General features: G+C 59.0%; 2 long non-coding RNA genes across 5 annotated transcripts; one reads left to right on the top strand and one right to left on the bottom strand.

Moving 5' to 3' along the window:
• Positions 1-1,029: 1,029 nt before the first annotated feature.
• Positions 1,030-27,682, top strand: LOC116455430. Of its 4 annotated transcripts, none has more exons than XR_004244385.1 (3): positions 1,030-1,123; positions 25,518-25,692; positions 25,995-27,682. It is a non-coding gene; the product is annotated as an uncharacterized LOC116455430 (long non-coding RNA). The 4 variants fall into 4 exon arrangements; XR_004244386.1 differs by lacking the exon at positions 1,030-1,123 and adding an exon at positions 9,673-9,926; XR_004244384.1 differs by lacking the exon at positions 1,030-1,123 and adding an exon at positions 15,927-16,241.
• On the bottom strand, positions 19,418-20,371 carry LOC116455431. The gene is made up of 3 exons (XR_004244388.1): positions 20,304-20,371; positions 19,854-20,261; positions 19,418-19,688 (listed from the first exon to the last, which is right to left on the bottom strand). It is a non-coding gene; the product is annotated as an uncharacterized LOC116455431 (long non-coding RNA).

Genomic DNA, 27,682 nt, shown 5'->3' with positions numbered 1-27,682 from the left:
GCCTGCTGGAGCTCCGTGAGGAACCTGCCAGTCGCCACACGAGCCGCCGTGCCGAGGAAATTAAAACTCAGGCACCATATGCCGCGCGGCCCCGGCAGGGAGCGGAGCGTCGGGAGCGGCGTCCGCATCTGCCCCGGGCAGGTGCGCTCCGGGCTGCGGGGGGGGTCAGCCCCCGCCATGAAGCGACTGCTTCGTGTTATCCCTGGTGGAGTTCATCCCCGGGATAACGCGAGTCCTGCCCGTGGAGTTCATCCCCTGGGGATAACGCGAGTCCTGCCCGTGGAGTTCATCCCCGGGATAACGCGAGTCCTGCCCGTGGAGTTCATCCCCCGGGGATAACGCGAGTCCTGCCCGTGGAGTTCATCCCCGGGATAACGCGAGTCCTGCCCGTGGAGTTCATCCCCTGGGGATAACGCGAGTCCTGCCCGTGGAGTTCATCCCCCGGGGATAACGCGAGTCCTGCCCGTGGAGTTCACCGCTCCGGGGTAAAGGGACTCCTTTCCCCGGAGTTTATCCCCTGGGATAACGCGTTTCTTTTCCCCGGGGTTCATCCCCCCCGGGATAACAGGACTCCTTTCCCTGGGGTTCATCACACCGGGGTACAACAACTCCTTCCCCGGGGTTACCCCCTCAACGACGCCTCTACTTCCCAGGATTTATCCCCCTAGATAACGCCCCTCCTATCCCAGGATTTATCCCACTCAATAACACCCCTCCCTCCCGAGGGTTGTCCCCTCAATAACGCCCCTCCTTCCCAGGATTTATCCCCCTCACCCCGCGCCTCTTTCCCCAAGGTCACCCCCCTCAACCCCGCGCCTCCTTCCCCGCCTCGCCGGCCCCGAGGGGGCCCGGCCAGCGCCCGGGAGCCGAGGGGAGCCGAGGGGATGGATGACACATGTTCAGCCCAACCCAGCGGCAGAGCAGCCGGCGAGGCAGAGCCAATGGCTGCTTTTCATGCTCGGCGGGTGCGTCCACCTCCACCCCCCCTCGAGCCCTTAAGTTGCAGCTTTTAACTCCCTCGGTGTGCAGAGCAGAGATGCTGCTCAGCGGGAACAGAAGGCAGAGCCCGCTGCCAGGTAGCCAGCATGGACCCTGAGCCCGCCAGGGCCGGCTGCTGAGACAGGTACGTGCCTTCCGAGGCAGGGAGCCCAGAGCAATCACATTTGGGATGCAAACTCGGAGCAGACTTTAATTTTCCGGCAGGGGGAATCATGGAAATCTGGCTCCCTCGGAATGATTCATCCCCCCCCTTCCCCAGCGCCGCCACCTCCCCTCCTCCGGCGTGCTCTCCCCGTCCCTCCCAGCACCGACACTTTGCTGCGGTCTCTCCATCTGGGAGCCTTCATTTTGCGGGGTCTCGGTGCTCCCTGAGTGTGACAAAATCGGGAATGGGGAGAGCAGCAGGGATGGGTGGTCTCCGCCGGCTGGGTGGGCTCCGGAGCCGGGGCACGGCCAGGTTGGTTCATTCCAGAGATCCCGGCTGGTGAATCCATCCCTGGGGAGCCAGACACGGCCAGGTTGGCTCATTCCAGGGGTCCCAGCTGGTGAATCCATCCCTGGGAGCCCTGCTCAGCTCACGGGAGGATCCAGGGGCTGCCCCAAACGGGAGCTTCTCCCTGACACGTGTCTGGCACTCGCCGGGGAGGGGCAGCGGTGAAACGGGGGCACGGCGGAGTTAAACTCCCCTCTCCGAGGGTTTAACGCTCAAAGAGGACCCTGACCCAGCGCTGGTTAATGTCACCTGCGTCCCCTGCCCTGGAGCGGTTTGGGGAAGGGGCAGGCAGAAGCCTGGCTCTGTTCCTGGTTGTGCAAAGCTCTTCGCTGTGCTGGGGGAGCTCCTCTCCTTCAGCTGCAGCGTATCCAAACTCCCGCTTGGAGGGTCCCAACACGCAGCTGGGAGGCACCAGAGGGAGGCGGAGGTGACACTGGTGCGACAAACCCCATGTCTGGTGGCAGAGGAAAGTGGCTCCTCTCTCGTTTCCCCGTGGGAGGTGTTTGGGGCTTGCTGCTCCCGGGATTTCGGTGTCATTTGCTCTCCCGGAGCTGTTTTCTCAGGCCTGTCAAGGGGAAACAGGGGAGCTGTGGGGATCCTGCAGGAGAATCTGTCTGCTGGGGAGCTTGGAAGAACTTTTGTGTTCTTGGGAAGAAGAGAGGAGCCGGCTGTGCACTCCCTGCACCCAGCTTTGCTCCGGACGGGAGCGGGGCAGGTGCTGGGCCAGGGCTGCCCTCGGCGCCCCCATTCCCCATTTCCACCCTCGGAGCTGATTCCTGTGTCTGTGTCTGTGCAAATGTTGTCCAACAAATCCTTCCTGGGGCTGATGCCATCAGGTGGCGCTTGGGAATAGGCAGCGTCGCCGCGGGAGTTTGGAGAGGGAGCACTTGTTGCTGTGAGCTGCACATGGCACCGGGAACGGCGACAGGGGACACCCAGAGCCCTGTGACACAGGAAACAGGGACACCCAGAGCCCTGTGACACAGGAAACAGGGACACCCAGAGCCCTGTGACACAGGAAACAGGGACATGGGACACTCAGAGCCCTGTGACACAGGGAACAGGGACATGGGGCACACAGAGATCTGCACATGGCACTGGGAACGGGGCAGGGGACACCCAAGGCCCCTGGTCACCCCGTCTCACACCCCCCAAGGTGACACAAAAAGGGAGAGAGGACCTCCAGTGGCACTGGGAGGGATGTGCGGAGCAGGCAGAGCTGTGGACGTGGCAGGATGACCATGGAAAGCTTTTCCTCTCCGTTTTGGCACCGAAATCTTGATTTTAATTACAGCCCGTTTCAGATTTAGCCTTGTCTGGCGTGTGGCCTCAGCCCTGTCACCTCCCTGGCAGCTTTGTGCGAGTGGCTCCGTGTGACACAGGTCCGCAGAGGACCCGCCCCAGTTCCTGTGCAGCCTGGAGAGCTTTTGTCCTCTCGGGAGCACTTCCGTGGCCAGCCAGGGGTGCAGAGCAGAACGTTCCTCTCTTGTCCCATAAACCTCGTGTGGGGCTGCCCCAAGCCTTATAAAACCATCCTGAGCCATCCCAAAGGGCCGGGCAGGGCCGGGATTGGGAATCACCCATCCCAGGGCACTTGGTGAAGTTCCCCAGGAGAATCCAGACACAGCAAAGCAATTGCCAGGCCAGGAATGGCAGTGGGAACATGGAGTGAGGCACAGGTGCTGCCCAGACTCACCTGCTCCATGCCCAATCCCACCTCCATCCCCAATCCCACCTCCATCAACCCCTGGGGCTCGGGAGCAGCAGCCAGGACTGAGGCAGTGGGACACTGCCCGGCCTGGCTCTGTCCGTAGGGAGCTACTCCCCACTTCCAGGGGTCAGCGAGGGTTTGTCACCCCCAGGACACCCCCAGGGCCCAGCCCAGCCCTCCTTCCCTCAAGGATCACCCTCCCACCGAGCTCAAAGCCCAGGCAGCCCGAGAGGACAAAGAGCAGCATCGAAGCCGATCATGCCGAGGGACACAGGTTGCTCCCAGAGATCCCAAATCCAGTAACATTTTTGCAGCTTGGCTGGAGTGCCCAGGGAGAGCTGAGGAAGGAAAGAGCTGCTCGAACTAAAGCAAGAGCATCCACCTCAGGGTTTGCATCCAGATTCACTCAGCTGCACCCGCTGCAGCTTCACATGGGGACAAAAATCACGGGCTGGGTCCCAGCTCGGGGACAGGACAAGGAGCGGGGACTCGAGCACAGCCTGGCTCGGCTCCCGCGGCTCTCCAGGACTGCCAGGAGCTCATCCCGGGGCTGGCAGAGCTGCAGCGGTGCCCGGCTTCTCCGTGGAGCCGCGGCTTGCAGCAGCAGCAGCCCCGGCTCCGGCGCAGGGGAGCACGTCCCCTGTTAATCAGCATTTAATTAAAGGACATGCTGACATTTGGAAATCAGAAACAAGTCTCCTGTGTGGGCTGCCTCTCTCTGCCGCTCTCCTCTTCTCTGAATCACTCCCTGACATTTTGCCAGATTAGGATGTGACTCCCTCTCCCTCTCCCTCTCTCTCTTTCCCCTTCCTTATAAAAATAAATTGAAAAGGAGATGCGGAGCCACCGCTGCTCCTCAGGGAGACGACGGAGGGGACGGGGGAAAGCTCCCGTGATTCCTGGGGCTACAACGGTGGGGCGGGAGGGAAGGACAGGGATGGGAACACCCCAGGAGTGTGACCCCAGGCTGGGGACAGGAGGGCTGAGCCCTGGCTGAGCTCACGGGGGGTCGCGACACCCCCGACCCCGCAGCCGGGGTACCCCCAGGCGGGACCCCTCTTTTCCCTCACCTTTAGACCCACCGGCCGCCCACGTGCAGCCCCCTGGTGCCCCTCAACCCCCCGCACAGGCCCCCCGTGTCCCTCCGTGTCCCTCCGTGTCCCCCCTGTGTCCCCCCGTATTCCCCCGCGTCCCTCCGTGTCCCCTCCGTGTCTCCCCCGGTGTCCCCCCCGTGTGTCCCCTTTTCCTCCGGTGCGGCTGAGCCGGGCCGGGCTCCGTGGGCCCGGGGGTCCCTTCCCCGTCCGGCCCGAGGTCCTGGGGGTCCCCTGGCTCGTCCCCCTGCCCATCCCCGCAGCCCCCCTGCCTCCCACACCTTCTGCCGCGCTGAAACGGGGCCAGCGAGTCTGTTCAGCTGCTCGCCCATCCCCGAGCTGGGAAATGCAAACAGCAGCGAGCGCCGGGGGAGGGGGGGACTGGGGGGAACCCTCAGCGTTCGCTTCCCCTCGGCTGCTCATTTCAAACCTTCTTTCAAGCAGAAATTACTCCCATTAATCAGGAGCGGGAATGTGTTCGCAGCCCTGCAGATTTGGCAGCGCGGAATCAAATTCCATCAGGAGCAGCGGGAGGACGGGAGCGCGGCTCCGCTGCGCGCGGCCCGGCAGAGCCATTGCCCCGGGGAAATCGGAGCCCAGAGCTCCCCGGAATTCATCTCCCCTTTAAAAAATGCCAGGAGATCTCCATGACAAACGAGCGCGAACGGAGGCAAACGCCCAGCGCGTCCCGCCAGGCTGGAGCTGCCCCAGGGCCGGCAGCTGCAGGGGCAGGGACGCGGCACCACCAGGATCGGGGTCCCCAGAGTCACAGTTCAGCTGCTGGGACAGTGGAGAGGAGCAGAACTTGAACAGATCGTTCATTAAAAGCTGACAGAAAGGAGGGGTGGGAGTGTTGTCCCAAATTGGGGTCCTCACCCCACAGAAGTTGATCCACACACAGGGCTGGGGTGTTTGAGTTATTCGCTGTTGTCTGCAGAAAGGGTTTGGGGTGGTCACCCAAACCCTGCCATGATCCCGGAATCCCAGACTGGTTTGGGTGGGAAGGGACCTTAAAGCTCATCCAGTTCCACCTCCCCCACCTTCCCCTATCCCAGGCTCTTCCAAACCCTGTCCAACCTGGCCTTGGACACTTCCAGGGATCCAGGGGCAGCCACAGCTGCTCTGGGCACCCTGTGCCACCCTCACAGGGCACAGTTCCTTCCCTGTATCCACCCTAAACTTCTCCTCTGTCAGGGGAGCCCCTCTCCTGCTCCCAGCAGCGCCGGGAGCTCGGAGCTGTCCCCACCTCCTGCCAGCACTCTCAGAGGTGCCCTGGGACAGCCAGGAGCACCCTGGACAAGCCCAGCGAGGCAGAGCCGGAGCTGTGGGGCAGCAGCAGGTGCTGGCACTGCTGGCACAGCACAGCAGAGAGGGGCAGGGGGCTCTGGGGGTCCTGGCTGGCCGCGGAGCTGGGCGCAGCTGCCGCCGCTGCCGCAGCCCTCCCTGCTCTGATAGAGGAGCTGCCGCTGCCGCTCCGAGGTGATTGCTCCTTTATTGGCTTATTTTTAGTTGCGTGGCCGGGTTGGGAGCGAGATGGATGGGGCTTGTCTCGCCTGCTGAGAGACTTTTGTTGCAGCAGGAGCCCGGGCACGAGGCGTGGAAGCGGCCCTGGGGGAGCTTCCCAGGGCAGGGGGGATCACCAGAGCCCCGTTCCCACCCCGGGAAAGGTCTGCAGGGTGGGCATGGAGGGGTCATGCCAGGCCTGAGGTCGGTTTGAGGGCTGCCTGCTGCCGGGCAGTTGCCCCAACCAGGCACCCCCAGTTGTGGTTGCTTCCAGCATCTCCCGGTAAAACCCAAAGACCCCAAATCCAAATTCCATGTCCAAAGGTGTGGTGGTCAGGGACGTGTCTGCCCTGAGGGTCTCCCATTCCAGGGTCTGTCCTCTCTCTGGTGGTTCTCAGGAGCAACCGGACAGTGGGAATGCTGCTGGCCTGGGAAGGGCTGATCCCTGGAGCTCCCCTGCAGGTGCCTTGCTCTGTGTGGGAGCTCTGATTGGAGCTGGCTTCGCAATCGGAGCGGGGTTGTGTGACTGCAACTGGGCAAAGAAGGCTTTCCTGAGTGATTTTTTGTTCCCTGAACAACTCCTTCCTGCGGGGTTTTGCGGCAGGAGATTTGTTCTGTTGCCTGCAGATTTGATGGCAAAGGAAAAGGAAAACCCCCGGGGAGCCGGATGAGAAAAAGCGTGAACTCCTTTCAAAACCCAAGCGTGTGTGGACAGCCCGGGGCAATAATTGGGTGTGTCTGTGTCCCCTCAGCCCCCTGGGGACCCAAAGTGGTGCCTGGCATGTCCCGTGCCCGCCCTGGTTGTGCAGCTCCTCCCGGCCTGGCGGGAGCTGTGGGCAGCCAGGCCAAGGGAATATTGATTGGTTTTACAGCGGAACCTGACAGAGCCTATTCCAGGGATGTAATGAAGACGGATGATCCCGTCCTCTCGCCCTGGTGCTGTGGGGAAAAGGGAAATTATTCGCTGCATCGTGGAGGGAGACTCCACAGCCGTCCATCCCTCGCTCCTGCGCCTCATCTCGCTCCCGCTGGTTCTCCCTTCTTTCCACCCTCATGGATCTCTGCCTTCCCAGCTCCCAGCGCTCCAGTCTCTCATCCCAGTGCATGGATCTGGTGCTCAGGGGCTGGTCCAGACCATTGGGGTGAAGATGTCGCTGCTGGGATGAGCTGGGAGAGGAGTTGTTGTGGATGGAATTTCTTTTCCCAGGGTGGAGAGCTCTCCCACTCCAGAGTCGTGTTATGGACAGCCATAAAAATGAGTTAAAATGGTCAGGGTTTAAAAGAGAAAAAGGAACTTCACCTACGATCAGGTTTTTATTTCTCTTGTGGCATTTACCCTTCAGGACTGGTGTTTTCAGGCTTTTCTCAGCAAACAAAAGAGTGGGAAATGCTGAAGTGTTCTTAGGTCAGAGCTGAGAATCCTCCAGGATCACAGGGCTGGGGGAAGAAAGGAAAAAACCCAGCTCCTGGAATGCACGAGGTGTGAAATCCCGAGGAATTTCAAAGGAAACATCCCTGCTACACCTCCAGGAATCTGAGGAGTCTCATCGCTCCATCAGATCGAAATCTCTTCACAGGCCTGGCATTCCAGGGATCCTCTGGAGCCCAGGGATCCTCCCGCAGCTCCCGCACTTCCAGCCGAGCTCCATCCTGGGAAAACACCCAGCGAACTTCTTCTAAAACCGTGTTTTGACATTCGGAGCCTGCTAAAGGATCTCTGCGGTTCCCATCAACATCCCGAGCTCCATCCAGCCAAATTCTTGGAAAAGGACGAATAAATTCTTGTCAAACCAAGGGGGAAATCCTCCTGCAGCAAACACACGGCGCTTTCCCGGCCTCATGAGCCCACTTGGATATTCATGGCACAGCAATTACTCCTTTTCCTCAGCTCAGGGAACGAATTTCATCAGTAATTCATCACCGCCGTGAGAGGAGAGCTGGGCACGGCTCCGGAGAGGAGAGGAAACCACAGCGCCCCGTAATTCTGAATTAAATACCCCAAGAATGAGGCACCGCAGGCACCTGCCTGCCCATCACGGGATGCAAAATCACAACAACGAACATTTTGGCGGCCTGGGGGACATTTTTGGGGTGGGGTGATTTGGGGGAAGAGCTTTGGGGGCAATCCCCAGGTCGCCAGGAGAGCGTGCCGGCTTTCCACAGCCACCTTTTCCTGCTGCTCGCTGGCGAGTTCGGCTGAAAACATCTGGCAAAGTTGAGCACCCGGGGCGAGGGGAAGTCGCTGCTCGTGGCAGGCCAGGCTGACAGTTCCTGTGAGATCAACGCTGCCGGCGTCATTCCTTGGTGAAAGCTCCCTCACAAAGGCAAGGAATGGAAGCAAATCTTACATGACACATTTATTTTTGTCGTCTATTTATTAGCTCAGAGCAAAAGTCCTGCTGCGCTGCATTATGGGGGATTATGCAAATGAGGGACATCAAGACAATTAAAAAAAAGCCCAAGTGAGCACAATGTCAGAGCGGAGCAGATGCTGGGAGACGGCTCAGCCCTCCCTGACCGCTCCTGGCCTGCCTGGACTTCTGCTCCGGCAATCCCGTGCCCAGATCCAACATTGTCCCCCCAATCCCAATGCTCCTGGCTTGTTGGACAACCCCAGCAGCTCATTAGGCCCATCAGTTAATGAGCTGCCCAGCACATCAAGGGGGATTCATCAGTTGTGCCATCCCTGTTTAGGGGAAGGATGCGCAGGATGGACCCTGCTCCATCCTCACCCCATCCCGCGCCTCACCCACACCCCTGCAGCCAAAATTAATGGCTAAAATTTGGATTTTTGGAGTTATTGAGAGGGCAGAGAGCAGGAGGGGTCCTTGCCCCCCTCCGGGGACCTCCCGTGTCCCCAGGGCAGAGCAGCCCCGCACCCGCTGTCCCGGCTCGGGGTGAGGTAATGCCGGGCTCAGGCGGCTCGGGCGCTGCCACGGGAGGAGGATCTGGCTCCCGAGCCCGGCTAAATCCCCACTGAATCCCTCGTTGTTCCACTGACAGCCCGGGATTTGGGAGAGCTGAGGTGCAGGAACAACAACGAGCCGCGGAAAGGAACAACCAAAAAAAAAAAGGTCCCAAATCCGACTTGTCTTTGCTTTGCCAAGCCCCGGAGGACTCGGGATGCGCGTTTGGGGTTTAATCCTGTCTGACCCTCTCTCGTTGGAGACGGAGGTGCTTAAGGCAGCTGAGGCGTAGGTCGAGAGCTGCACCCAGGGACAGCTCCTGCCCCAGCAGCTCCTGGAAGTGGGAAAACGCCGTTTTCCCCCAAAAGCCCCTGAAAGAGCGCGGGCAGTGCTTGCAGACAGGGAAAGGCGCAGGGAAAGCCGCTTCCATCCTCATCCCACTAATTAGACTCATTAGGGGAGGAATGCTGCCTCCGATTCCGAGCTAGCCCAGCTATTTTTAATTCCCCTGCCTGCTCAAAGCGCGCACCGGAGACCTCGGGTGGGCTTTTTTTTCCCGGAAAAGGGGATTTCTCCCCCCAGGTCAGAGGCTCTTTTGTGTCTGCTCGGCTGCGAGACGGGGCCGGAGACAAAGCAGGAAGGAGGAAAGCGGGAGAGAGGCGAGCCGGGAAGAGCCGGGAGAGCCGTGGAGAGCCGGGGAGAGACGAGGAGAGGCGGCATCGCTGCCCGGGGCGAGGGGCAGCGGGGTCCGTGCCCCGGGTACCGCATCGGCCGTGCGGGGAATGGGAAACTGCCGGGGATGCGCGGCTCCGGCGGCGAGAGATGGAGAGCCAGGAGATAATTTATGCACCAGCTCGGCTCGGGGTTGCGGGCGGCCCGGCCCCAGCCGGGTGGGAGGGAGGGAGGCCTCTCCCCATCGCCCCTTCACCCGCCCCCTCCCGCCCCGCAGCCACACACAGCCTCACAATCCCCTTTACAATTAGGAAGACACCTATTCAGCACCGCTCGGGCAGCGCCGGGGCTTTTGTTCCTTCTCTTCTCCGCCGGCCGAGCTCTCCCCGGTGCCTCCGCTCGGCTCCGAGCAGCGCCCGGCGCCTCCTGAAGTTGCTTTGCAGGATCCCCCCCCCCAAAAAAAAAGAATCGCTGGAGTCCCGCGGGTGAGGCTGCGGGAGGAGAGAGGAGGGGGGAAGAAAAGCAGGAGAAAAAAAAAAGGAGGAAAAAAAGTAAGACGGCGTTTTTTTCTCTCGCTTTCTTTGTCTGGAGCGTTGCCTGCAGGAGTTGCGTGCGTGAGGGCGAGTGGGGGCACCGGGGGAACGCTCAGCCCGCGGTGGGATCGGCGCTGAGCACACGCGGAGCACCCGCAGGCACCTGCATCCCCCCGCTCCCGGCTGCCTTTCCTGGGCAGCATCCCCGGGGATGCCAGCCTGGAGCATCCCAAAGCGATCCGAGCCCTCAGTCTGTGCCGAGAACGTGGGAATATATGGATTTAATTCTCCTGGCGGTGTTGTAGCCGAAGGGTGGCTGTGGCTTGCTGCGGCTCTGCTCTTGTGGAGGTAGCTGGTGAGCTTGGGGAAAAATTAAATTGGCTTTGTTTTGGGTGAGAATAATCCCGAGCTGGTGAAAATTCATCTCTGTGTGAATATCTGTGAGGTGTGTGTGTATATTCATGCTACATCCCCATTATTTATGTTGACAGAGAATTACATGCAACACATGTTAAGGCAGTTATCAGTTAATTACACGTGAGCTCGTTAACGGTTGGGTTCCGCCGGGGCTGGAATGGGTGCTCCCGTACCCGAATTTACGTTTTAAGTTTTTCGTCTCTCCCAGGTGAGGCGGGGGGTTCGCAGGACTGGGCTCTGCGTGCGAGCGAACACTTTGGCATTGTTTATAGCGGGAACAAATCCCACGGAGCCTCTGCCTGCTGCAGAAGGTGCGTCTTGCTTTCTGAAGGGCAGAGAGCCGATCTGCCGCTGCCTGCGCCTGGCTGGATATCCCCGGATCCTGGAAGGATGCGGGAGGAAGTGGCCGGCAGGGCTGGGGGTGCTGCTGGAGCCGCATCCCAGCGATTCCTTCCTCCGGCTGCAAACTTGCAGCTCCAAGCCCCGAGCTGGAAGAGGGAGAGGGAGAAGGAGAAGGAGAAGGAGAGGGAGAGGGAGAGGGAGAGGGAGAGGGAGAGGGAGGCTCTCCGGGTCCTCTCCGATGAGGTAATCCCAAAGAAAGATAAGGGAAGCAGCTCGTGTATCAACCTGAGCGGTGATGTCAGCCAGAAGAAAGCAGATTAAGGACTTGGAGAGAGGAATTGCCGCGATTTTGGTGTCACCTGATTGCTGCTGTTCGTTCAGGTGTGTTGTGGTGCCGAAAACGAGGGGGTCCTGAGAGGTCTGGGTAGCCCAGATGGGTCCCAGTGGCTCGTGCAGGGATTTGGGGGCTGGTGTGGGGGCTCTGTGCATGTGGTGTGGCGGTGCCCGGTGCTCTCACGCGTCTGGACTGCAAGACCCGCTCAGGAAAATGAGGATTTTTTCCCTGCCAGCAGCTCCAGTGCCACTGAGGAGAGGGGAGGGGGACAGAAGCCCTGGGCCCCTCTCTGATGAGCGAGCTGGGAGTGCCCAGAGGGGCTCAGACAATGTCCCCTCCTGGTTTTTGTGTGTCCCCAGGGAGCAGTGGCAGACCTGCAGCAGCAGCAGGGCTGGGTGGGAGCAGGGCTGGGCTGGCTCCAGGCAGGGACAGCAGGCTCAGGGACAGGGGTGGGACACCCTCACACTGCCCCTGTGCGTGTCCCCGTGGGGCTGGGCCACGCCGCAGGTGTGGCTGTCCCTTGGGAGGGGACAGTGAGCCCCCAGTGCCCTGCCCAGGGGGGGCGAGTAGGGAAGGGACCGGCTCCGGAGCGGGAAAGGGTCACCGGCTTCAGGTGAATTCCTGCTCGTGCTGAGAGGTGCCACGTTGTGTCACGAGTCAGCAGAACAGGAGGAATAGCTGGGGACAGGGAGCAACGGGGTACAATAGGGAGCAACAGGGAATAACGGGGTAGAACAGGGAATAACGGGGAATAACAGGGAGTAACAGGGAGCAACGGGGCCAGCAGTGGCCCCACATCTGCCTCCCCTTGGACCCAACACGGAAGATGCCCCCAGCACTCCGGCTGCCCAACAGCCTCTAGGATGGCCCTGCTCCCTCTCCAGGGGCTACTCCATGTGCTGCCTCATTCCAGTCCCACATTTCCTACACGCATCCCTTGCCTGTTGCGCTGAGCTGCCCAAGACCTGGGGTCAGCCTGAGCTCGGCTGTCAGGACCTTCCCTTTGCTCAGCACAACCCTGAAACCCCAAACCCAGAGCAAACCTGGCCCCTCAGCACCCAGACAGGGTCTCTCAAACCCTGGGAGAGCAGGAAAAGCTGCGTGAGGCTTGACACCCTCTGCCACTTCAGCTGTCCAGAGCACCAGTGCAAGAAAGGTTCTGGAGCCTCCCTTTTCCACGGGAGATGTTCCTATAAAGGCAAAAAGTCATCATGACTTGGAGAACGAGGGATCCCTCACCAGGGACCAGCCCCTGAAGCACCCAGGGTGGCTCAGGGGCAGCTCCCCCATTCCTGCCAGGGCCAGGCCATCGACCCCTCATCCCCGATGGAACCAGACCACCAACCCCTCATCCCTGATGGAACCAGACCATCGACCCCTCATCCCTGCCAGGGCCAGACCATCGAGCCTGATCCAGATCCAGACCACTGACCCCCCATCCCTGCCAGATCCAGACCACTGGCTCGCCACAACTGATGGAACCAGACCATCAGTCCCCCATCCCTGCCTGATCCAAGCCACTGAGCCTGATCCAGATCCAGGCCATCAAGCTCCAATCCCTGCCTGATCCAAACCATCCCTCACCAGCCCTGCAGCTGCTCCAGCAAATCAAGACAGATTCCCCCCCAGCTCCTGCGGCATCTCCTGCCTCGCAGCCCAGACTTAATTACAGCTGGGGCTGCAGGAGCTGAGATATCTGTGACCAGGAAGGTGCTAAAAGGCCCAGGAGGATCTTGTTAGCGAGGGCCTTACCTGGATTCCCAAGCTGCTGTTGCCGTCTCCTAATGGGCTCCATGGAAAAATTGATGGTGAGGGAGCAGGAGCAGATCTGGGTCATTATCTCGTCCCTTCCCTCTCTGCCTCTCCCATCCTTCCACCTGGAAATAAATCCAGAGGAATCGGCGCTCTGCAAAGAGCAGTGGGGCTGAGCAGAGGGATTTGGGCTGTGACCTGGGGCACACAAGTCACGATTTTGGGATCCTGGGGCCTCTCCAAGGGTCGGTTCCCTGCTCAGGATGGATTTGTTGGTTTGCAGAGCACCGAGGGGTCAAACAGAAATGAATTTACCCTGAATTATCCCAGCAAGCTGAGAAACGAAATCATTTAGGGTTGGAGGATACTTTGCTCGGTACAAAGAAAAACCTTTCGCTGCATTTCCCGTCACCTAAAATAGTCGTTTGGGGGAGAGGGAAGGAGGGCTGGAAGCGGCGTGCTGCTCCAGATGGAAAAGTGGGAAGGAGAGGTTGCAGCTCCTCCAGGCTGGTGTTGTGCCTGAAGCTGAGTGGCACAAACGAACTGGAGACACAAAATATCCCTCCTGGCCCAAAACTGTCCCAGGGGGAACATTCCTGCAACCTCGGGCACCCATGGAAAAGCCAATCCCGTGGGACTGCCCGGTGTGGGGACAGCGCTGTCCCCTCAGCACCTCTCCAGCCCCACTTTTCATACACAAATCCGATTCAGGGAAAGCCTGGAATGCCCACTGGAAAAGGGAAACATCTCCTGGGCTGCCAGGGGGCAACACCTGCACTCCTGGAGAGGGGTGGGCAGGAGCATCCCAATGGGAATGAAGCAAAGTGCAAATCAGCCAGGAATGAAAGATCTCTTTTCCCTCCTCCAAACAAACCGGAGCAGTTCCACACTGGATTCTGTGCCCTGGAAGAAGCCCCTGGCTGTGTGTGCACCTGGAAAACCAGGAGCAGTTTGGCCCTTCCCAAAGTGGTTTTCCATGGCTGCATCCCGGGGAAGGGAGCCGGGCTCTGCCTGTGATGCTGCAGCTCTGCCTGCGCTGCTGCCATGGCTGCTGTGGCTGCAAACAGGGATTTATGGAGCTCATTTCCCTGGAATGCCTCCATAAAGGTGTTGGAGATGCTGTGGTCTCACCCTCAGCTCCGCAGGGAAGCAGGGGAGCTCTGCTCTCCAGAGCTTTGCAGAATCTGGGCCGTTCCTCAGCTTCCCTGGTCCCTCCCCTCCCTGCTTTTTATTCCTGGAAGATTTATCAGGAATTCTGCAAAGATTTGGGTTCTGTTCAAGCAGCTTTCAGTAGAAAATCAGGTGGTGATGAGGAAGCTGATTAAAACCCATAAATAACCCCGGAATCACCCCGTCCATGGGATGCGCAGGTGACAGACAACCGGCGCACCTTCAGCTGCACCACAAATGTTCCGGAGCCTCCCTTTTCCTTGGGAGATGTTCCCATGAAGCCATAAAGTCCGGGCATAATGACTCGGAGAACGAGGTAAGGGCTGGGAAATGACATTGTTACAATGACGAATATTCTCTAAATCCCCAATCCATGATCCCGGGCGCCTCGGAAATGTGATTAGGAGATCTAATCTGGCTGTGCTGGAGCCACTTGGCAAGACAGTTTGCAAATGGATCGTTGCCCAAATTCTGACTCCCAAACTCCCCAAAATTCTGAGGGTTGATGTTTAAAAATCCACCAGGAATCAGGGCCTGATGGGGCACGAGCCGGTTTGGGCCTGGGGAGGGGGAGCTGCAGCTGATCCCCCAAAAGAGAGGCTGAGTCTGCCTCCATGGGGATGCAACTGGTGTGGATCTCTGTGGAAAACACGATGTTCCCGGCTCTGCTCTGGAGTGTCCATCCATCTGTCTGTCCATCTGTCCATCCCAGTTCTCGGGGGGTTTTATTTGTGTCCACCCCACGGCGGGGACACAAACAGGCTCTGCACACATCCCCGGGCTCTCCCCACACCCGGGAGCTGGGAAAAGCAGGAATGCACCTCGGGAATGGTGCTGGGAGCCCTTGGCTCCATGGAGGATCTCTCCCATGTTCTAATTCCGGGTGCCCTCATTTTGGGTGCTGCCGTGTGGTCACCCCAGGGCCCTCCCTGCTCCAGAGGCGATTCCCACACGAGCCCCTCTGGGTGCTGTGGGAGCTGCCAGGATTTCTGCAAATGAGCTGGAGAGGCAGGAGGGAGTGAGATTTCCAAAGGCACTCGAGCGCTTTTGGGAAACTGGGATGGTTTCTGGGCAGGTTGTCAGAGCATCCCCTGGGACTGGCAAAACCGGGATAAGCCCCCAGTGCCCCTGGATCCGCAGGGAGAGAGGCAGGGACCTGCTGAAGGCAGCAGAGCACTTTTTAAAGCACCGATCCGAGCGCTGAGAGTCTCCAAGGTGCGTTTGATGCCTCTTCCCAGGACTTCCAGGCGCATCCCGCCGGGAGTGTGGTTCCAGAGCTTGTGCTGTTCAAGCATTGGCATTTTTGGGGCAGCCTGGCTGGGTTGAAAGCTGCGGGGTTTTTGTGAGAGTCCCCAAGCTCCCCCCGCGCCGTCGCCACCTCCGAACCTGCCCCAACCTCCCCCACCTCCCCCAAAGGAGCGCCTGGGACGAGGAGCACGGGGGAGGCTTTGAGCGTATCCAAGATACAGCGGATTTGGGCACCCTGTCAAATGTTCTCATTGTCTGACCCTTGTCCACACGCCAGTAAAACCCTTTGGGAAATTCCCCCTCCACCCAGCGCACCGGCTTTAATTACAGGAGAGGAATGCGCGGCGCAGAGCGCGGCTCCTCCCGCCCCTACGCTCGGCTGAGCACCGCGCCGACCCCCGAAAGTTTGGGATCTGCGAGGATGGAGGGGTTTGGGGGGGGGGTTGCAGAGGAAAGGCAGAGAGGGAGGACAGGAGTGGGGTGAGCGGCGGGTGCGTGATGCCGGCGGGACATTTCCCGACGCCGCGGTGACGAGCGGGGGTTTGTCCCCGCCGTGCCGCGCTGGCAGCGGTGCCCGAGCAGCAGGACATGAGTAATGCCCATCCCACCGGGGGAGGGAGATCAAAGCACCGGAGCAGATACAAGAGGTTTCTGCTTCACAGACCAGAGCGGCTGCAGTTCAATAGCGCCTTTGTTAGCGGCCCTCCGGAGCCAGGGATGGAGAAATACCTGACCCCGCTCCCTCCCTCCCTCTCTCCCTCCCTCCTTCCCCGCTTCCCTCCCTCCCTCCGCTCCCAGCCCCTCGCGGCACAACCACCCCAGCCATGTGCCCGCGCAGCTCGGGGGTGCTGCGGTGGCAACAAGAGAAAGGTTGGGGGGTCCAAAAGAGCCTCAGAGCAGCGGGGTGACCCCCCCTCCCCCCAAGCAGCACTGGGCACCCCCAGCCCCGGGCATCCCCGCGGGGACCGGGGGAAGGAGAGGACGGTGATGCCAGCCCTGTCCCCGCCATGCCAGCCCTGTCCCCGCTGGCACCGGGCCCTTCCCGCGGAGACGGTGCCACTCTGCCAAAGGTGAGCTCAGCGCGCTCGGCCGGCGGCTCCGGGCAGTCCTGGGGTCCCTGCGGCGTGGAGAGGGGATGGTGGCGCTGGGATGGACACGTGTCCTCGCGCTGCCGTGCTGGGGACAGCAGCCTGTGCCCTGCCAGGTGCCACCTCCGTGGGAAGGCCTTGGGTGCCAGAGGGCCACGTCCCAAAGAGCCGCGAAGGACAAATTGACAGACTCGCCCCCCGCACGATGGGACTGGGGCTGATCCATGGGGATTAGGGCTGATCCATGGGGATTAGGGGTGGGTGGGTGCAGGGATCCATGTGGGGCTCCTGGCGTGCACCCCATAGCTGGGGGCTTTCCCAAAAACTCTTCCCAGAGCAGCACCTGCTCCCAAGGATGGAATTTTGGGATCAAGTGACGCTCTGGAATAGCTCCATGTTTTGGGATACCAGGAGGGGACACCGTCCTGGGGAGGGGCTGGAGGGGACTGTGGCCGTGTCACAGGTGGGGGACACGGTGGCCCTTTCCCCTCACCATTCATGGGAAATAAAAGAGGGAAAACCTTGGGAAAATGCCAGTTCAGAGCCGCCCTGCGCTCCAGGAGTTCGGTTTGTAGGTCAAAGTCGTGCTCTTTTCTACTGCAAACCACAGCAAAATCCCTCCCTGCCTCCCGTCCTGGCGGCTGGGGCGTTTGAGAACCGGGATTTCCCAGGGATTCTGGGGAGTCTCCCACCCTGACCTCATCAGCCCCTGGCAATTAACAGCCGCTGATGAACGAGCCGAGCCGTGTCCTGGCAGGGGGAGGGAGCAAAGGCGGAGGCCAGAGCATTCCCAGGGACAACCTGCGCAGCTCTGGTGCCACCCAAGGAGCTCCCCCAGGTGCCGAGAGGCTTTTCCTGAAGAATCAGGGCCGTGTCCAGCTCTCGGCAGAGCTTCTGCCCCCTGAAACGCATCCCCTTGTCCCGAGCGCCTGTTTTGTGGGTCCGGAGACGGAAACTCCCCCGAAAAGGCCCGGGGGGGCGAGGGGGGAAGCGGCGGCGGGGGAAGCGAGCGGGAGGAGGGTTGGCAGCCAGACCTTTCTTTGGGCCTTTGTCTGAGCCCACAAAGGCGGCTCTGTTGGATGAACCTGGCCGAGCACCCGCCGCCCCTGCAGCCAGGTGAGCTCTGGGAGCAGCGGGGCCACCACGGGGTTCAGATCCCGGTCCTGCTCAGCCACCCCGGGCAATCCCCTGGTGGCCCTACAGGTCAGATTTTCCAAAGAGCTGCGCGGCAGGCTGCGGCTGCACCCCAAGGTGAGTGCTTCTCCCCAAAAATGGGATTTATGCCGCGGGCTCCAGCAGCTCCTGCTCGGAGAAGGATGCTGGATCTGCAGGTGGAAATTTGTGCTGCTCCATTTGCAGCCAGAGCGGCCGCCTGGGTTTTAACTCTAGGTTTGTCGGGTTCATTGGGATTCTGGGAAGCAGCACAGATGAGAGGATGCCAGGTGCTGACGGGGATGAGGTGGAGCCGTGGCCAGGACACCGGGTGAGGGGAAATCAACCATTCCATGGCTGCTCCCGGGGCACGCTGCAATTAATTCTGGCCATGGCACCGTGGCTTTTTAAGCTGTCCCTGCAATCCCAGCTCCTCACAGCATCCAGGATGCGGGGTCCTCCTCTGGGGTCAGCTCCCTGCTGAGAGAGGGGAGCATTCCAGGCTGGGATTGCTCCTTCCTGAGCCCTGCGTAACCCAGGAGAAGCCACCCCGTGGCGCTGAGGGGGGTTTGGGGTGGGAACTCATCCTGGTTTTGGGGTTGTGGGGGAACCCACTCTGTTTTTGGGGCTGAGCTCCTGCTGGTCACAAGGAGGGAGGACAACTTAGCCCAAAGAGTCACTTTTTTCCCCCATTCTCCTTTCCCTTCTCCCTCCCCTTTTCCCAAAGACTGCTGGCTTGTCCAGGGTAAGCCCTCTGCTGTGGTCTATGGCTTTTTATTCCTATGTGATTGCTTTCCCGAACTCATGTAGGGCGAAAAGCCATGGGCTACACAGAGGAGGGACTCCACCTTCCAGACACCTCCGCACCGACTCCCCGAGCCCCTCTCGAGCCACTCAAATTTGTTTGGGGCCAAACACCGAGTGAAAGGGGGCATTGAAGCCTTGCAGGGCCTGAGCCAGAGGGATGGGGTAGAGGGAGGGGAGACAAAAGGGGCCGGGGGTGGTGGGGCCGGCCCCATTCAGCAGCGGCGAGGGAGCCGATTTTCTTTGGGATGGAGCTTTTCTTGCACGGTTCAAAGAGTCCCCACCTGCATCCCGGGGGACAAAAGCTCCGGGAAGAGGCCAAGGGCATTTCCAAGGGCATTTCCAAGGGTGAATGGCATTTTCCAGGTGCTGGCAGCAGCCCTGTGCTCCCCTGAGAAGGGGGTTCAGGGAAGTTTGGGCACCTCCAGCCCCGTCTCCTACCACAGAGCTGGGGCCACCCAGTTTGTCCCCACAGCTCCCAGGAGGTCGTGGCCTGGCCGGGGTCATGAGGGTGGTGAGGGGAGGTGGTGGCCAGGGGCGTGTGAGGAGGATGGGTTTAGTTATAGGGCAGGGTTTGGCAAATTGAGACTTCTGAAATGTGCAAAGGTGAAGTTTGCTGGAGCCATGGGGCGGAAGAGGAGGGGGGTGCTGCAGATCCCACTGCCATGGACCCCATTCCTGCAGATCCCATCCCACCAACCCCATTCCTGCAGATCCCATGGCTTCAGATCCCATTCCTGCAGATCCCACCCCACAGACTCCACTCCCACAGGTCCCATCCCGTTCCTGCAGCCCCCACCACCTCCACAACCACCCCAACAACCTCGTGGGGTTCCACCCTCCCTCGCAGAGCAGGAAACGAGCAATTTCTCCCTCCTTCAGTTTTTTCTTTTCTCACTTCCTGAGCTTTGACTCATTTGGGTGTCAGCCTTTCAAGTTTATTTCACCAGCCTGGAATGCATCCTTAAAAATAATAGTCCTTGGAAAAAAACAAAAAAAAAAGGGGGAAAAAGCTGAGGTTCAGCTGTAATCCCATGACTCAAGGAGGTGTGGAAGGAAGAAAATGGTGAAATCCCATGAGTTCCGACAATGAAAGCGGGAGAGCTGGCACATAAATCATCCAAACCAAACACCATCCGTCAAAATGAAAGGAATTAAGCCAATCTCGCCGGGCTGTTTTAATTATTTTTTAATGAGGATTTGCTCATTCAGAAAATTCACCCGTGACAATGCCTGCCCCGAGCCATTCACGCCGGGCAGAGGGACACGCTTGGCTTGGCCCCTCCGCCCCCGCCCCGGGGCTGCTCCAGACCGGGAATGGGAGCCTGGAATGAGGGTGCCGAGGCAGGGAGAGCAGGGCCAAGGAACCCGAACCTCCCCCGTTTTTGCCATTTTGTTTTGTTGCGACCCAAAGTGTTGTGGTGGGGAAGGAAAATCCTCTCGGGATGGTCCCCGCTGTCACCACGAGGATTCCTGGAATGGTTTGGTGGGAAGAGACCTTAAAGCTCATCCCATTCCATGGGCAGGGACACTTCCCACTGTCCCAGGGTGCTCCAAGCCCTGTCCAGCCTGGCCTTGGACACCTCCAGGGATGGGACAGCCCCAAACACCGGCCCCTGTGGATATTTCCATGCCTACCATGGGCACAGCAGCTCCAGGCAGGAATATCGGCAGCCTGTCTGCGCTCCCGGATCCCGCAGCCTCGGGAATGGCTGTCACTGCCTTTCATTGGATTGATTTTCCTTTAGCAAGGCACGGATGAGGCTGGAAAGGAACGGAGGAAGCACGGCCAGTTGTGTGCAGCTGGGGGGAGGAAACGGGCTGGGCACGCTGGTGGGGGTGGCTGGTGGTCAGCAGCCAGGCCTGGCAACTTTGTGCCCAATCTCCTGGTGTTGTTTGCCAGCCCCAGCCCCCCCAGGGCTTTAACAGAGAGATTTGGAGAGATCTGAGTCGAGGTTTTCAGTCAGGGGCTCGCAGGAGCCCCATCCCACAGATCCCACTGCCATAGACCCCATTCCTGCAGACCCCATCCCGCACACCCCATTCCTGCTGATCCCATCCCACAGACCCCATTCCTGCTGATTGCACCCCACACACCCCATTCCTGCAGACCCCATCCCACAGACCCCATTCCTGCTGATCGCACCCCATACACCTCATTCCTGCTGATCCCATCCCACAGACCCCATCCCGCAGGTCATGTCCCACAGACCCCATCCCACAGACCCCATTCCTGCTGATCCCATCCCACAGACCCCATTCCTGCAGACCCCATCCCACACACCCCATTCCTGCTGATCCCATCCCACAGACCCCATCCCACAGACCCCATTCCTGCCGATCGCATCCCACAGACCCCATCCAGATCTGGGTCCCCCGAGCGCCCCCTGAGCGTTCCCATGAAAGCGCTGCCGAGCAGAAAACCTTGGCAGAGCCCCTTGGAAAAGCTCCATCGTTCCGAGGAGGAGCTGCCAGCGCCAGGCGAGCTCCCAGCCCGGCTGGCATCACCTCCCGGGCACCTTTCGATTGGCGCGGCTCCGCCCGCACGGCTCCGAGCGCTGCCCGCGGCCAGGGCAGGGCTGGGCCACCTCCGCGGCTGCCCCGGCTGATGAAACATTCACGGCAGGGCGGAAGAAAGCGGGATCGGGTGGGAATTTTCAAAGCATCTTCGCGAATTCGGCTGGTTCTGAACAGGCGCCCGGCGGACTCCCAGTTCATCCCAGCGCTGGGCTGAAAGGAGCTGGAGGAGGAGCGGCTCCGAGCCATTCCCGAGTAGTTCTGTGCCCAAAAACACCCGGCAAAGGCAAATTCTGGAGCAGCTGGACCCCTCCAGCACTCGCTGGTCCTTCCTGAGCTCGCAGGAGTGATGGTGGAGAGCAGGACAAGCACTAATTACAGATAATGAGTGAGGGAGGCATCCCCCGGCCGGGCTCCTGCCGGGCTCTGGGTGTGGAGCATCCCAAAACCGGGCGAGGCACGGGCTTGTCCTGCCTGGAGTGGGAATTACAGCCTCGTGTCCCGGCACGGAGCCCCTGCGATGCCACATCAGCCCCTGGGCATCCCTGGGGGGCACCAGCCCAAATTCTGGCTCAGGAATGTGCAGGGACAGGGCGCCAGCTCCCAAATTCCACCAGGGATTGGGATGGGCAATGCAGGGAAGCAGCAGCACCTCCCTGCTGGGTCACCCAGCCCCGCGGCTGCCGGTGCCAGGGGATAAATTGGCGGAAGCGTGCCAACTATGAATATTTTAATTACAGCCAGATGATAATGAACCGAAAAGCTGAGTTTTTTAATCAAAGCTGTGGCAGCACCCGGCCCTGTGGGACACCCAGCGCCCTCCCTGGGAGGGTTGGTGCTCACATGGGATCTTCCAGGCAGGGAATGATGCTCAGCAGGAGCCTGGGCGGGTTTGAAGCTCAACCCTGGCTCGGGATGCCCGGAGAGGAGGAACCAGGACGTGAAAATCCACATTAAATCCCAAATCCTCGACCCAAGCCATGCCTGGGTTTGATCCATGCCTGGATGTGAGGTGTTATTGTTGGATATTTTGCCTCAGAGGGTTCAGTTCCTCGAGTGCTGATCTCACCCCAAATCCAGGCGTTTGGGAAAGCTGGGGAGCTGGAGGAAGGTTTGCACTGACAATTCACCGGCGGGACAAAAAGAAACGAGACTAAAAGGACACAAATCCTGGAATTATTTACCCAGCTCTGCCCTGGCTGGGGAATTACGGCTGCACCAGTTGTGCACCTTCTTCTTCTTCTTCTTCTTCTTCCTCCTCCTCCTCCTCCCGGCTGCCTGGGAATGGTTATTTAGGAACTGGTGAGGCCACCGGTGCTGAGTCAGCCTCGAGCTAATGAACACCCCGGCTGCCCATTTGAAATTTATTGCACCTATTAATTACAACCATTAGCTGCAGCCAGTGAAATTTTTATAATGAGGACCCTGGCGACTTTGCCTTGCTAGCAGCAAATTAACTGTGTGGGGGGAAAGAATCAATGGGATCAGCAGACTTTACAGAAGCGATGTTTTAATTAGCGATTCTCTGCAAACATGCCAGGCAACATCTTCTCCCTTCATTATCTCCCCTTAAAGGGATGGTGCTGCTTTTCAGGTGGGTTTTATCCCCTCCTCTGGCTCCTCTGTTGTTGGGTTTTTAAAGCTCTGCTGCTCATTAGGGAAGCAGCTTTGAAGTGGAGTTTGGCTTAGGACTGGTTGTAAGCAGAGAAGTGTCCGAGGGTTTTTTTTTGGGGGGGGGAAAAATTAAAAAGCCAGGCTAGAAAATAATGAGTTTGAAAGCTTGGCTGGAAAAATGCTAAATTGGATGGATTTTGGGGCTGGGAGGAGGAGGATGAGGAGTGTGAGAAAGGGGTTGCATCCACACAGGGAGAGGATGCCCCAACAGAGAGTTCTGGGATGCAGGAGCTGAACTTTGGATGCTGAAAAGCCAAAAGGAACAAGAATCCCAGGCAAAGGTCCGTGCGTGGAGTATCCCCATCACCCAGAGAAGTCCAGGATTCAGGAGGGAATCCCTGTAAGCCCCAGCTGTGACTCTTCCAAGGGTGTTTTCCTCAGTGGCTTTTAGAAAGCCAGGCTGGTGATCCCCAAATCATCAGTCCTTCCTAAAAATCGTGGCTGTGGGTATGGATGGACTGGTTATCACGAAAGGCAAATTAAACGAGATTTTTTTTTCTCCATTTCATCACAAATAATTCAATTCCATTCGGCTCCCTGCAAAAAGTACAGCCCCGATTTCCATTGCAAATGATCTCCTTTCCCGAGGAAAGCGCCCGGCACGCCGGCGGCAAAGGCAGCTCTGAAATCCGAGGGTTCAAACGCAAAACTTGTTGTTTTTTCCAACCGATTCGCTAAAAAGTCAACTCAAGGGTGTCTCCCAGAAGTGGGAGAGCTGAGGGAGAGGGAGGAAAATCAGCTGGAATGAAAGATCCTGGTGCCTGAGCATCCCAACCCGGGGGCTGGCGGCCACTGGTGTCACCTGGGAGTGTCCCTGCAGTGGGGCTGTGCCGAGCCATCCCTGCTCTCCTTCCCTCCTAAACCTGCTCCTGGTACCAGGAGCTTTCCCGGATGCCCAGCAAATTCCAGGGAAATGGGAATTGCTGGGTTAAGGAACAGACTCGGTCCAGCTGCTTCAGAAAGATATTTTTCCGGGCTCAGGGAAAGTGACATTATTAAAGTGAGCATGCTGATTGCAGACAGCTCCCAATTCATCACTGTGACAGTGACAAACACGGCCCGCGGTGATGCAGTTGACTAAAGAGAATTCTCCAGCTTTACATTTTTAATGCTCCGCGCATTTTCTCGGCTGCAGCTGAGTTTTATCCCGAGGATCTTCTCCCTTGAATGGAAAGGGCAGCGCGGGGCTGGGGTGCCTGCCCGGCCCTTGCAAATCAGCCAGGGCTTCTGTCAGCGCTGCCCGAGCCAGTCCATTTAATTTTTTTAATTATTCCTTGCTCCTCCAGGATCCCTTTTTCCACCTTTTCAAGAGGAACAGGAGCGTCGGCCTCAGCTGGGCTGCCTCCATTCTCCGGGGCTCATTCATCATTGTCCCCTGCCTGAATGGGAGGCAGAGGGTCAGCCTGAAAAGCCCGCGCGCTACAAGCCCCTCTAAATATCTCAATAGGTCCCTAATGGGGTCCCAGCCAGACCCCCCAGGCTCTCGGGGTGGTTTTGTGTCTGCAAGGAGGGGGGGGACGGGCACAGGGGGATGTGAGGTGGCACAGGGCACCCCTGGGGACCACCCTGGGAGGTCTGGGAGGGGGGGTTGGTTATTCTGGACAGCGTTAAACACCCCCGGAGCAAGGAAAGCATCGGCCAGACCGGGGCTGGGCAGCGCTGGAGCAGCCCCCACAGCTTTCCCTGTTCCCCCCTTCCCTTCCCCGCTCCAGCTGGAGCCGCGCGTTCCCGGGAGGCCGCGGGGGTGGGAGGTGAGCGGCCCCCCCGGCCCCCGCGGGCCCCCCGGCCCCAGCCGCTCCCTCCGAATTCCCATCCCGGCGCTGGCGAACACAAAAAGCGGCCGCACAAAGAGGGGACGCCGGGACCCGCCGCGGTGCGGGGAAGCCATTCAGAGCGGGGCGCTCATTAGAGGGGCGGCCGTGGGGATTTGTGAGCTCCAGAGGTGGCCTGATTGAATTTGGGAGCCCCCAGACAGGTACCCAGATGGCCGCGGACGGCAGGAGGGAATTAAAGGGGATGTTTCGGGCTTTGTGCTGCAGCTGGGCCCCTTGGAAAGAGGGAGAAGGGGAAGGCGGGGATGTGGCATCGCCCCCCGGCGCTGTCACCGCTGTCACCGACGGGGCTCCACCTGCTCTGGCTGCTTCATTTCCTCCCACCTGGCCCTGCTGGGAATTAGGGCTGCTCCAGACTCTGACAGTGCCTCAAACCCTGCGAGCTCATGCCCAGTTCACGGAGGGTAAACTGAGGCTCCGAGTGCTCCCTGTCCGTGCTGGTGTTGATGGGAACTGATCCCAAATCCAGACTCCCCCTGAGCACCAGCACTGCCCCTTCTGGGGCAAAACCATCTGCAAACTGCACAGAAGGTTATCCATGGAATCTTCCACCCCTGGAAGTGTCCAAGGCCAGGCCGGACGGGGCTTGGAGCACCCTGGGGCGGTGGAAGGTGTCCCTGCCCATGGCAGGAGTGGCACTGGGTGGGCTTTAAGGTCAGTTCCAACCCAAACCAGTCTGGGATTCTGTGATTTGATGAAAAGCTCAGAATTCAAGCAGGGAGCGAGTGAAGATTTCCCTTCAGACAGCATTTCTGCGAGGATTTGTTATTTATTTAAAACCCCCCAGCCTTGCATTTGCATAATTACATTTTGCAGCTGTTGGGCCGTGGCGTGGGCTGGGCTTTGGGGCATTATTTTATCTGCTGGAAAACGGACACAAAGAGAGGGAATTCGGTCCCAGCTGAGCCCCTTTGTGCCGGCACCGCCAGTGCTGCCCCTGTGCTGGGGTAACCCCAGGGATCCTCAGCTCCACGGGCACCGGGAGCTGCTCCCTGCTGGCCAGAGAGGGGCTGGGGGCGAGTTTGGGTCTCCACGGGTTTGGCGGGGTGGGGAATTTGGGAGAGAGTGGCAGGGAAAGGGAAAGGGAAAGGGGGAAAGGGGAAAGGGGAAAGGGGAAGGGAGAGGGAGAGGGACTGAAGATGGATGAGATGTGTCCCGCTCCAGGGTGATGTCCCAGTTTTACGTCCCAGATTTGGGATTTGGGGCTCTGCTCTCCACCCTCCCTCCTGCCCGTGCACTCCCAGCTGCCGCCCTGACTCCTCTCCCTGTCCCCATCCAGGTCTCCCGGGGTCGCTCCCGAGCCTCTCCTGCTCCGGGGGATGCCCCAGTTCACCTTCGCCTGTTTCTGTGGCCTCCACGGCTTCTGCAAGATGAAGAGGAAGAAGGAAGAGGCCAGCGGGGGGCGGGAGACGGCAGTGTGAGGAGCAGCCCGGGACCCCATTCCTGTCCCCCGGGTACGCCGGGACTGCCGGGGGGACAGCGGGTGCCTCCTTCTCGTCACCTCCCCGGCGGTGTCACCTCTGCCTGCCCTGTCTGGGGGGGTCTCGGGGGGCTCAGGGGCTGATCCAAAGTGTCCGGGATGGTGCTGGGCAGAGAAGGGGAGCTGAGCAATCAGGGGCTGGGGGAGCACGGGGGGAGCTGCTTCATCCGCTCATTCATCCCACAGGTTCTCCATTTATCCCAGATTCTCTCTTTTATCCCAGATTCTCTCATTTATCCCAGATTCTCTCATTTCCTCTCCCCTCCCTCTCCCCAGGAAGGCCAGGGAAGAGCCAAAGCCCAGGAATGACCTCGCCGAGGATGTCACCCAGGTCCTGGTGCTGGAATTGTCCTGGTGAATGAGGGATCCTGGTGCTGGAAGGGTCCTGGTGGATAAGGGATCCTGGTTCTGGAGGGATCCTGGTGCTGGAAGGGTCCTGGTGGATAAGGGATCCTGGTGCTGGAGGGATCCTGGTGCTGGAGGGATCCTGCCCGGCCCCGGTGGGAGCTGTGAGAATGTTCGTGCACTCAGCTGGAAGGCCACGAGCAGCGGCTGCAGGAGGAAAGCCAGGGGAAAGCTGCAGCCTGAGCTCCTCATCCTCTACCACCTTCCTAAAGCTTCTGCTGGAGATGGGAAAAAGGAGCTGAATATCACCCTGGAGATCCCGAGGCAGACATTCCCCAGCAGGACAGAATTCCAGCCCGCTCCACCTGGAGCACTGGACTCACCACGGGCCCTGCTTGCTCCAGGCAGGGCAATTCTTGCATCCAAGGAATGGATCCTGCAGCCAAGAGAAAAAAAACCCCAAACAACAACAACAAAAAACCCTTTAGAATTTTTTTTCCCCAGAAATCACCTGGTCAAAGCTGTCCTTTCTCCCTGCCGTGGGCAGGATTTTCTTCCAGCTGCTTCCAGTCTTCCTATGGTCCAAAATAATTTGCGGCTGCCCCAAAACTCGGCGTTTTTCCAAATGTTGTTGCAAGGACAGGGCCCAGGCAGCTCCAGGTGGGCCCAGGGAAGCTCCCGTTGCTTTGGGAAAATGCTGACTTTGTCTGCTCCTATTTTTGCACATCAGCAGATCCTCCCGAATTCCACCTTGGCATCCCCAGCGCTGCCCTTGGCGAGGACCTTCGGGATCAGCTCTGGGCCAAACAAAAATCCGAGGAAGTTGGCGGAACTCACAGGGCATTTCCTGAATGTAACTTCGTTTTTGCACAAGGATTCCTGGTGGCCACACGAGCGATGCATTTAAAGACTTAATTTGGGGTTAATCTGGAGTTTATCACAAGTGTAAAGATGAGGGTGGAATTCCAGCCTTGTTTTCTTCCAGGATAAATCCAGAGGGACAGCCTGACACCGAGATACGTAGAAAAATATTAATTATGCAGAAATGACCTTGGACTGGCTCCCAACCCCCAGATTTTTCCTGTTTCTTCAGGTTTTTTCCTATGCAAGAACACACAAAAAAACCAGCAAAACCAAAGCCAGCCTCATAGCAGGTCCTGACTCCACAAAGCCCTACTTAAACCTGAGGCTTTGCTTCGGGATTTTGCTCCACCCCATCAATTTTCCTGATTCCAGTCTGCATCGATCCCTGGAAAAGAGGGAAAGGCACAGAACCATCCTCGAGCCTCTCCCTCCTGCTGCCTGACACGGATCAAAGAATTTAATCTCTTTTTATTGTCCTTTTTTTTTCTTTTTTTAAATCCCAGCTGCCCGGATTTCATCGGGAAGGGACTCCTGAGATGTTCCTCGGGAATCTCCCGGCCCCAGGAGCCATAGGAATCCGTACTGTACATTTATTTTTGGGGGGTTGGGTTTTTTTTTGGGGGGGGGGGGGGAGAAAATAACCGTGGCGTTTGTAAATAAGCACGGGCGTCTTCCACGCACAGAGCAGAGCGCTTCCTATCGGAATTCCTATGCCAGAGGAAGAAATAAATAAACAAACCAATTAATTAATTAAT

This window comes from Corvus moneduloides, chromosome 24, assembly GCF_009650955.1.
Source record: "Corvus moneduloides isolate bCorMon1 chromosome 24, bCorMon1.pri, whole genome shotgun sequence".
NCBI lineage: Eukaryota > Metazoa > Chordata > Aves > Passeriformes > Corvidae > Corvus > Corvus moneduloides.
This window is presented reverse-complemented; position numbering and strand designations above follow the sequence as displayed.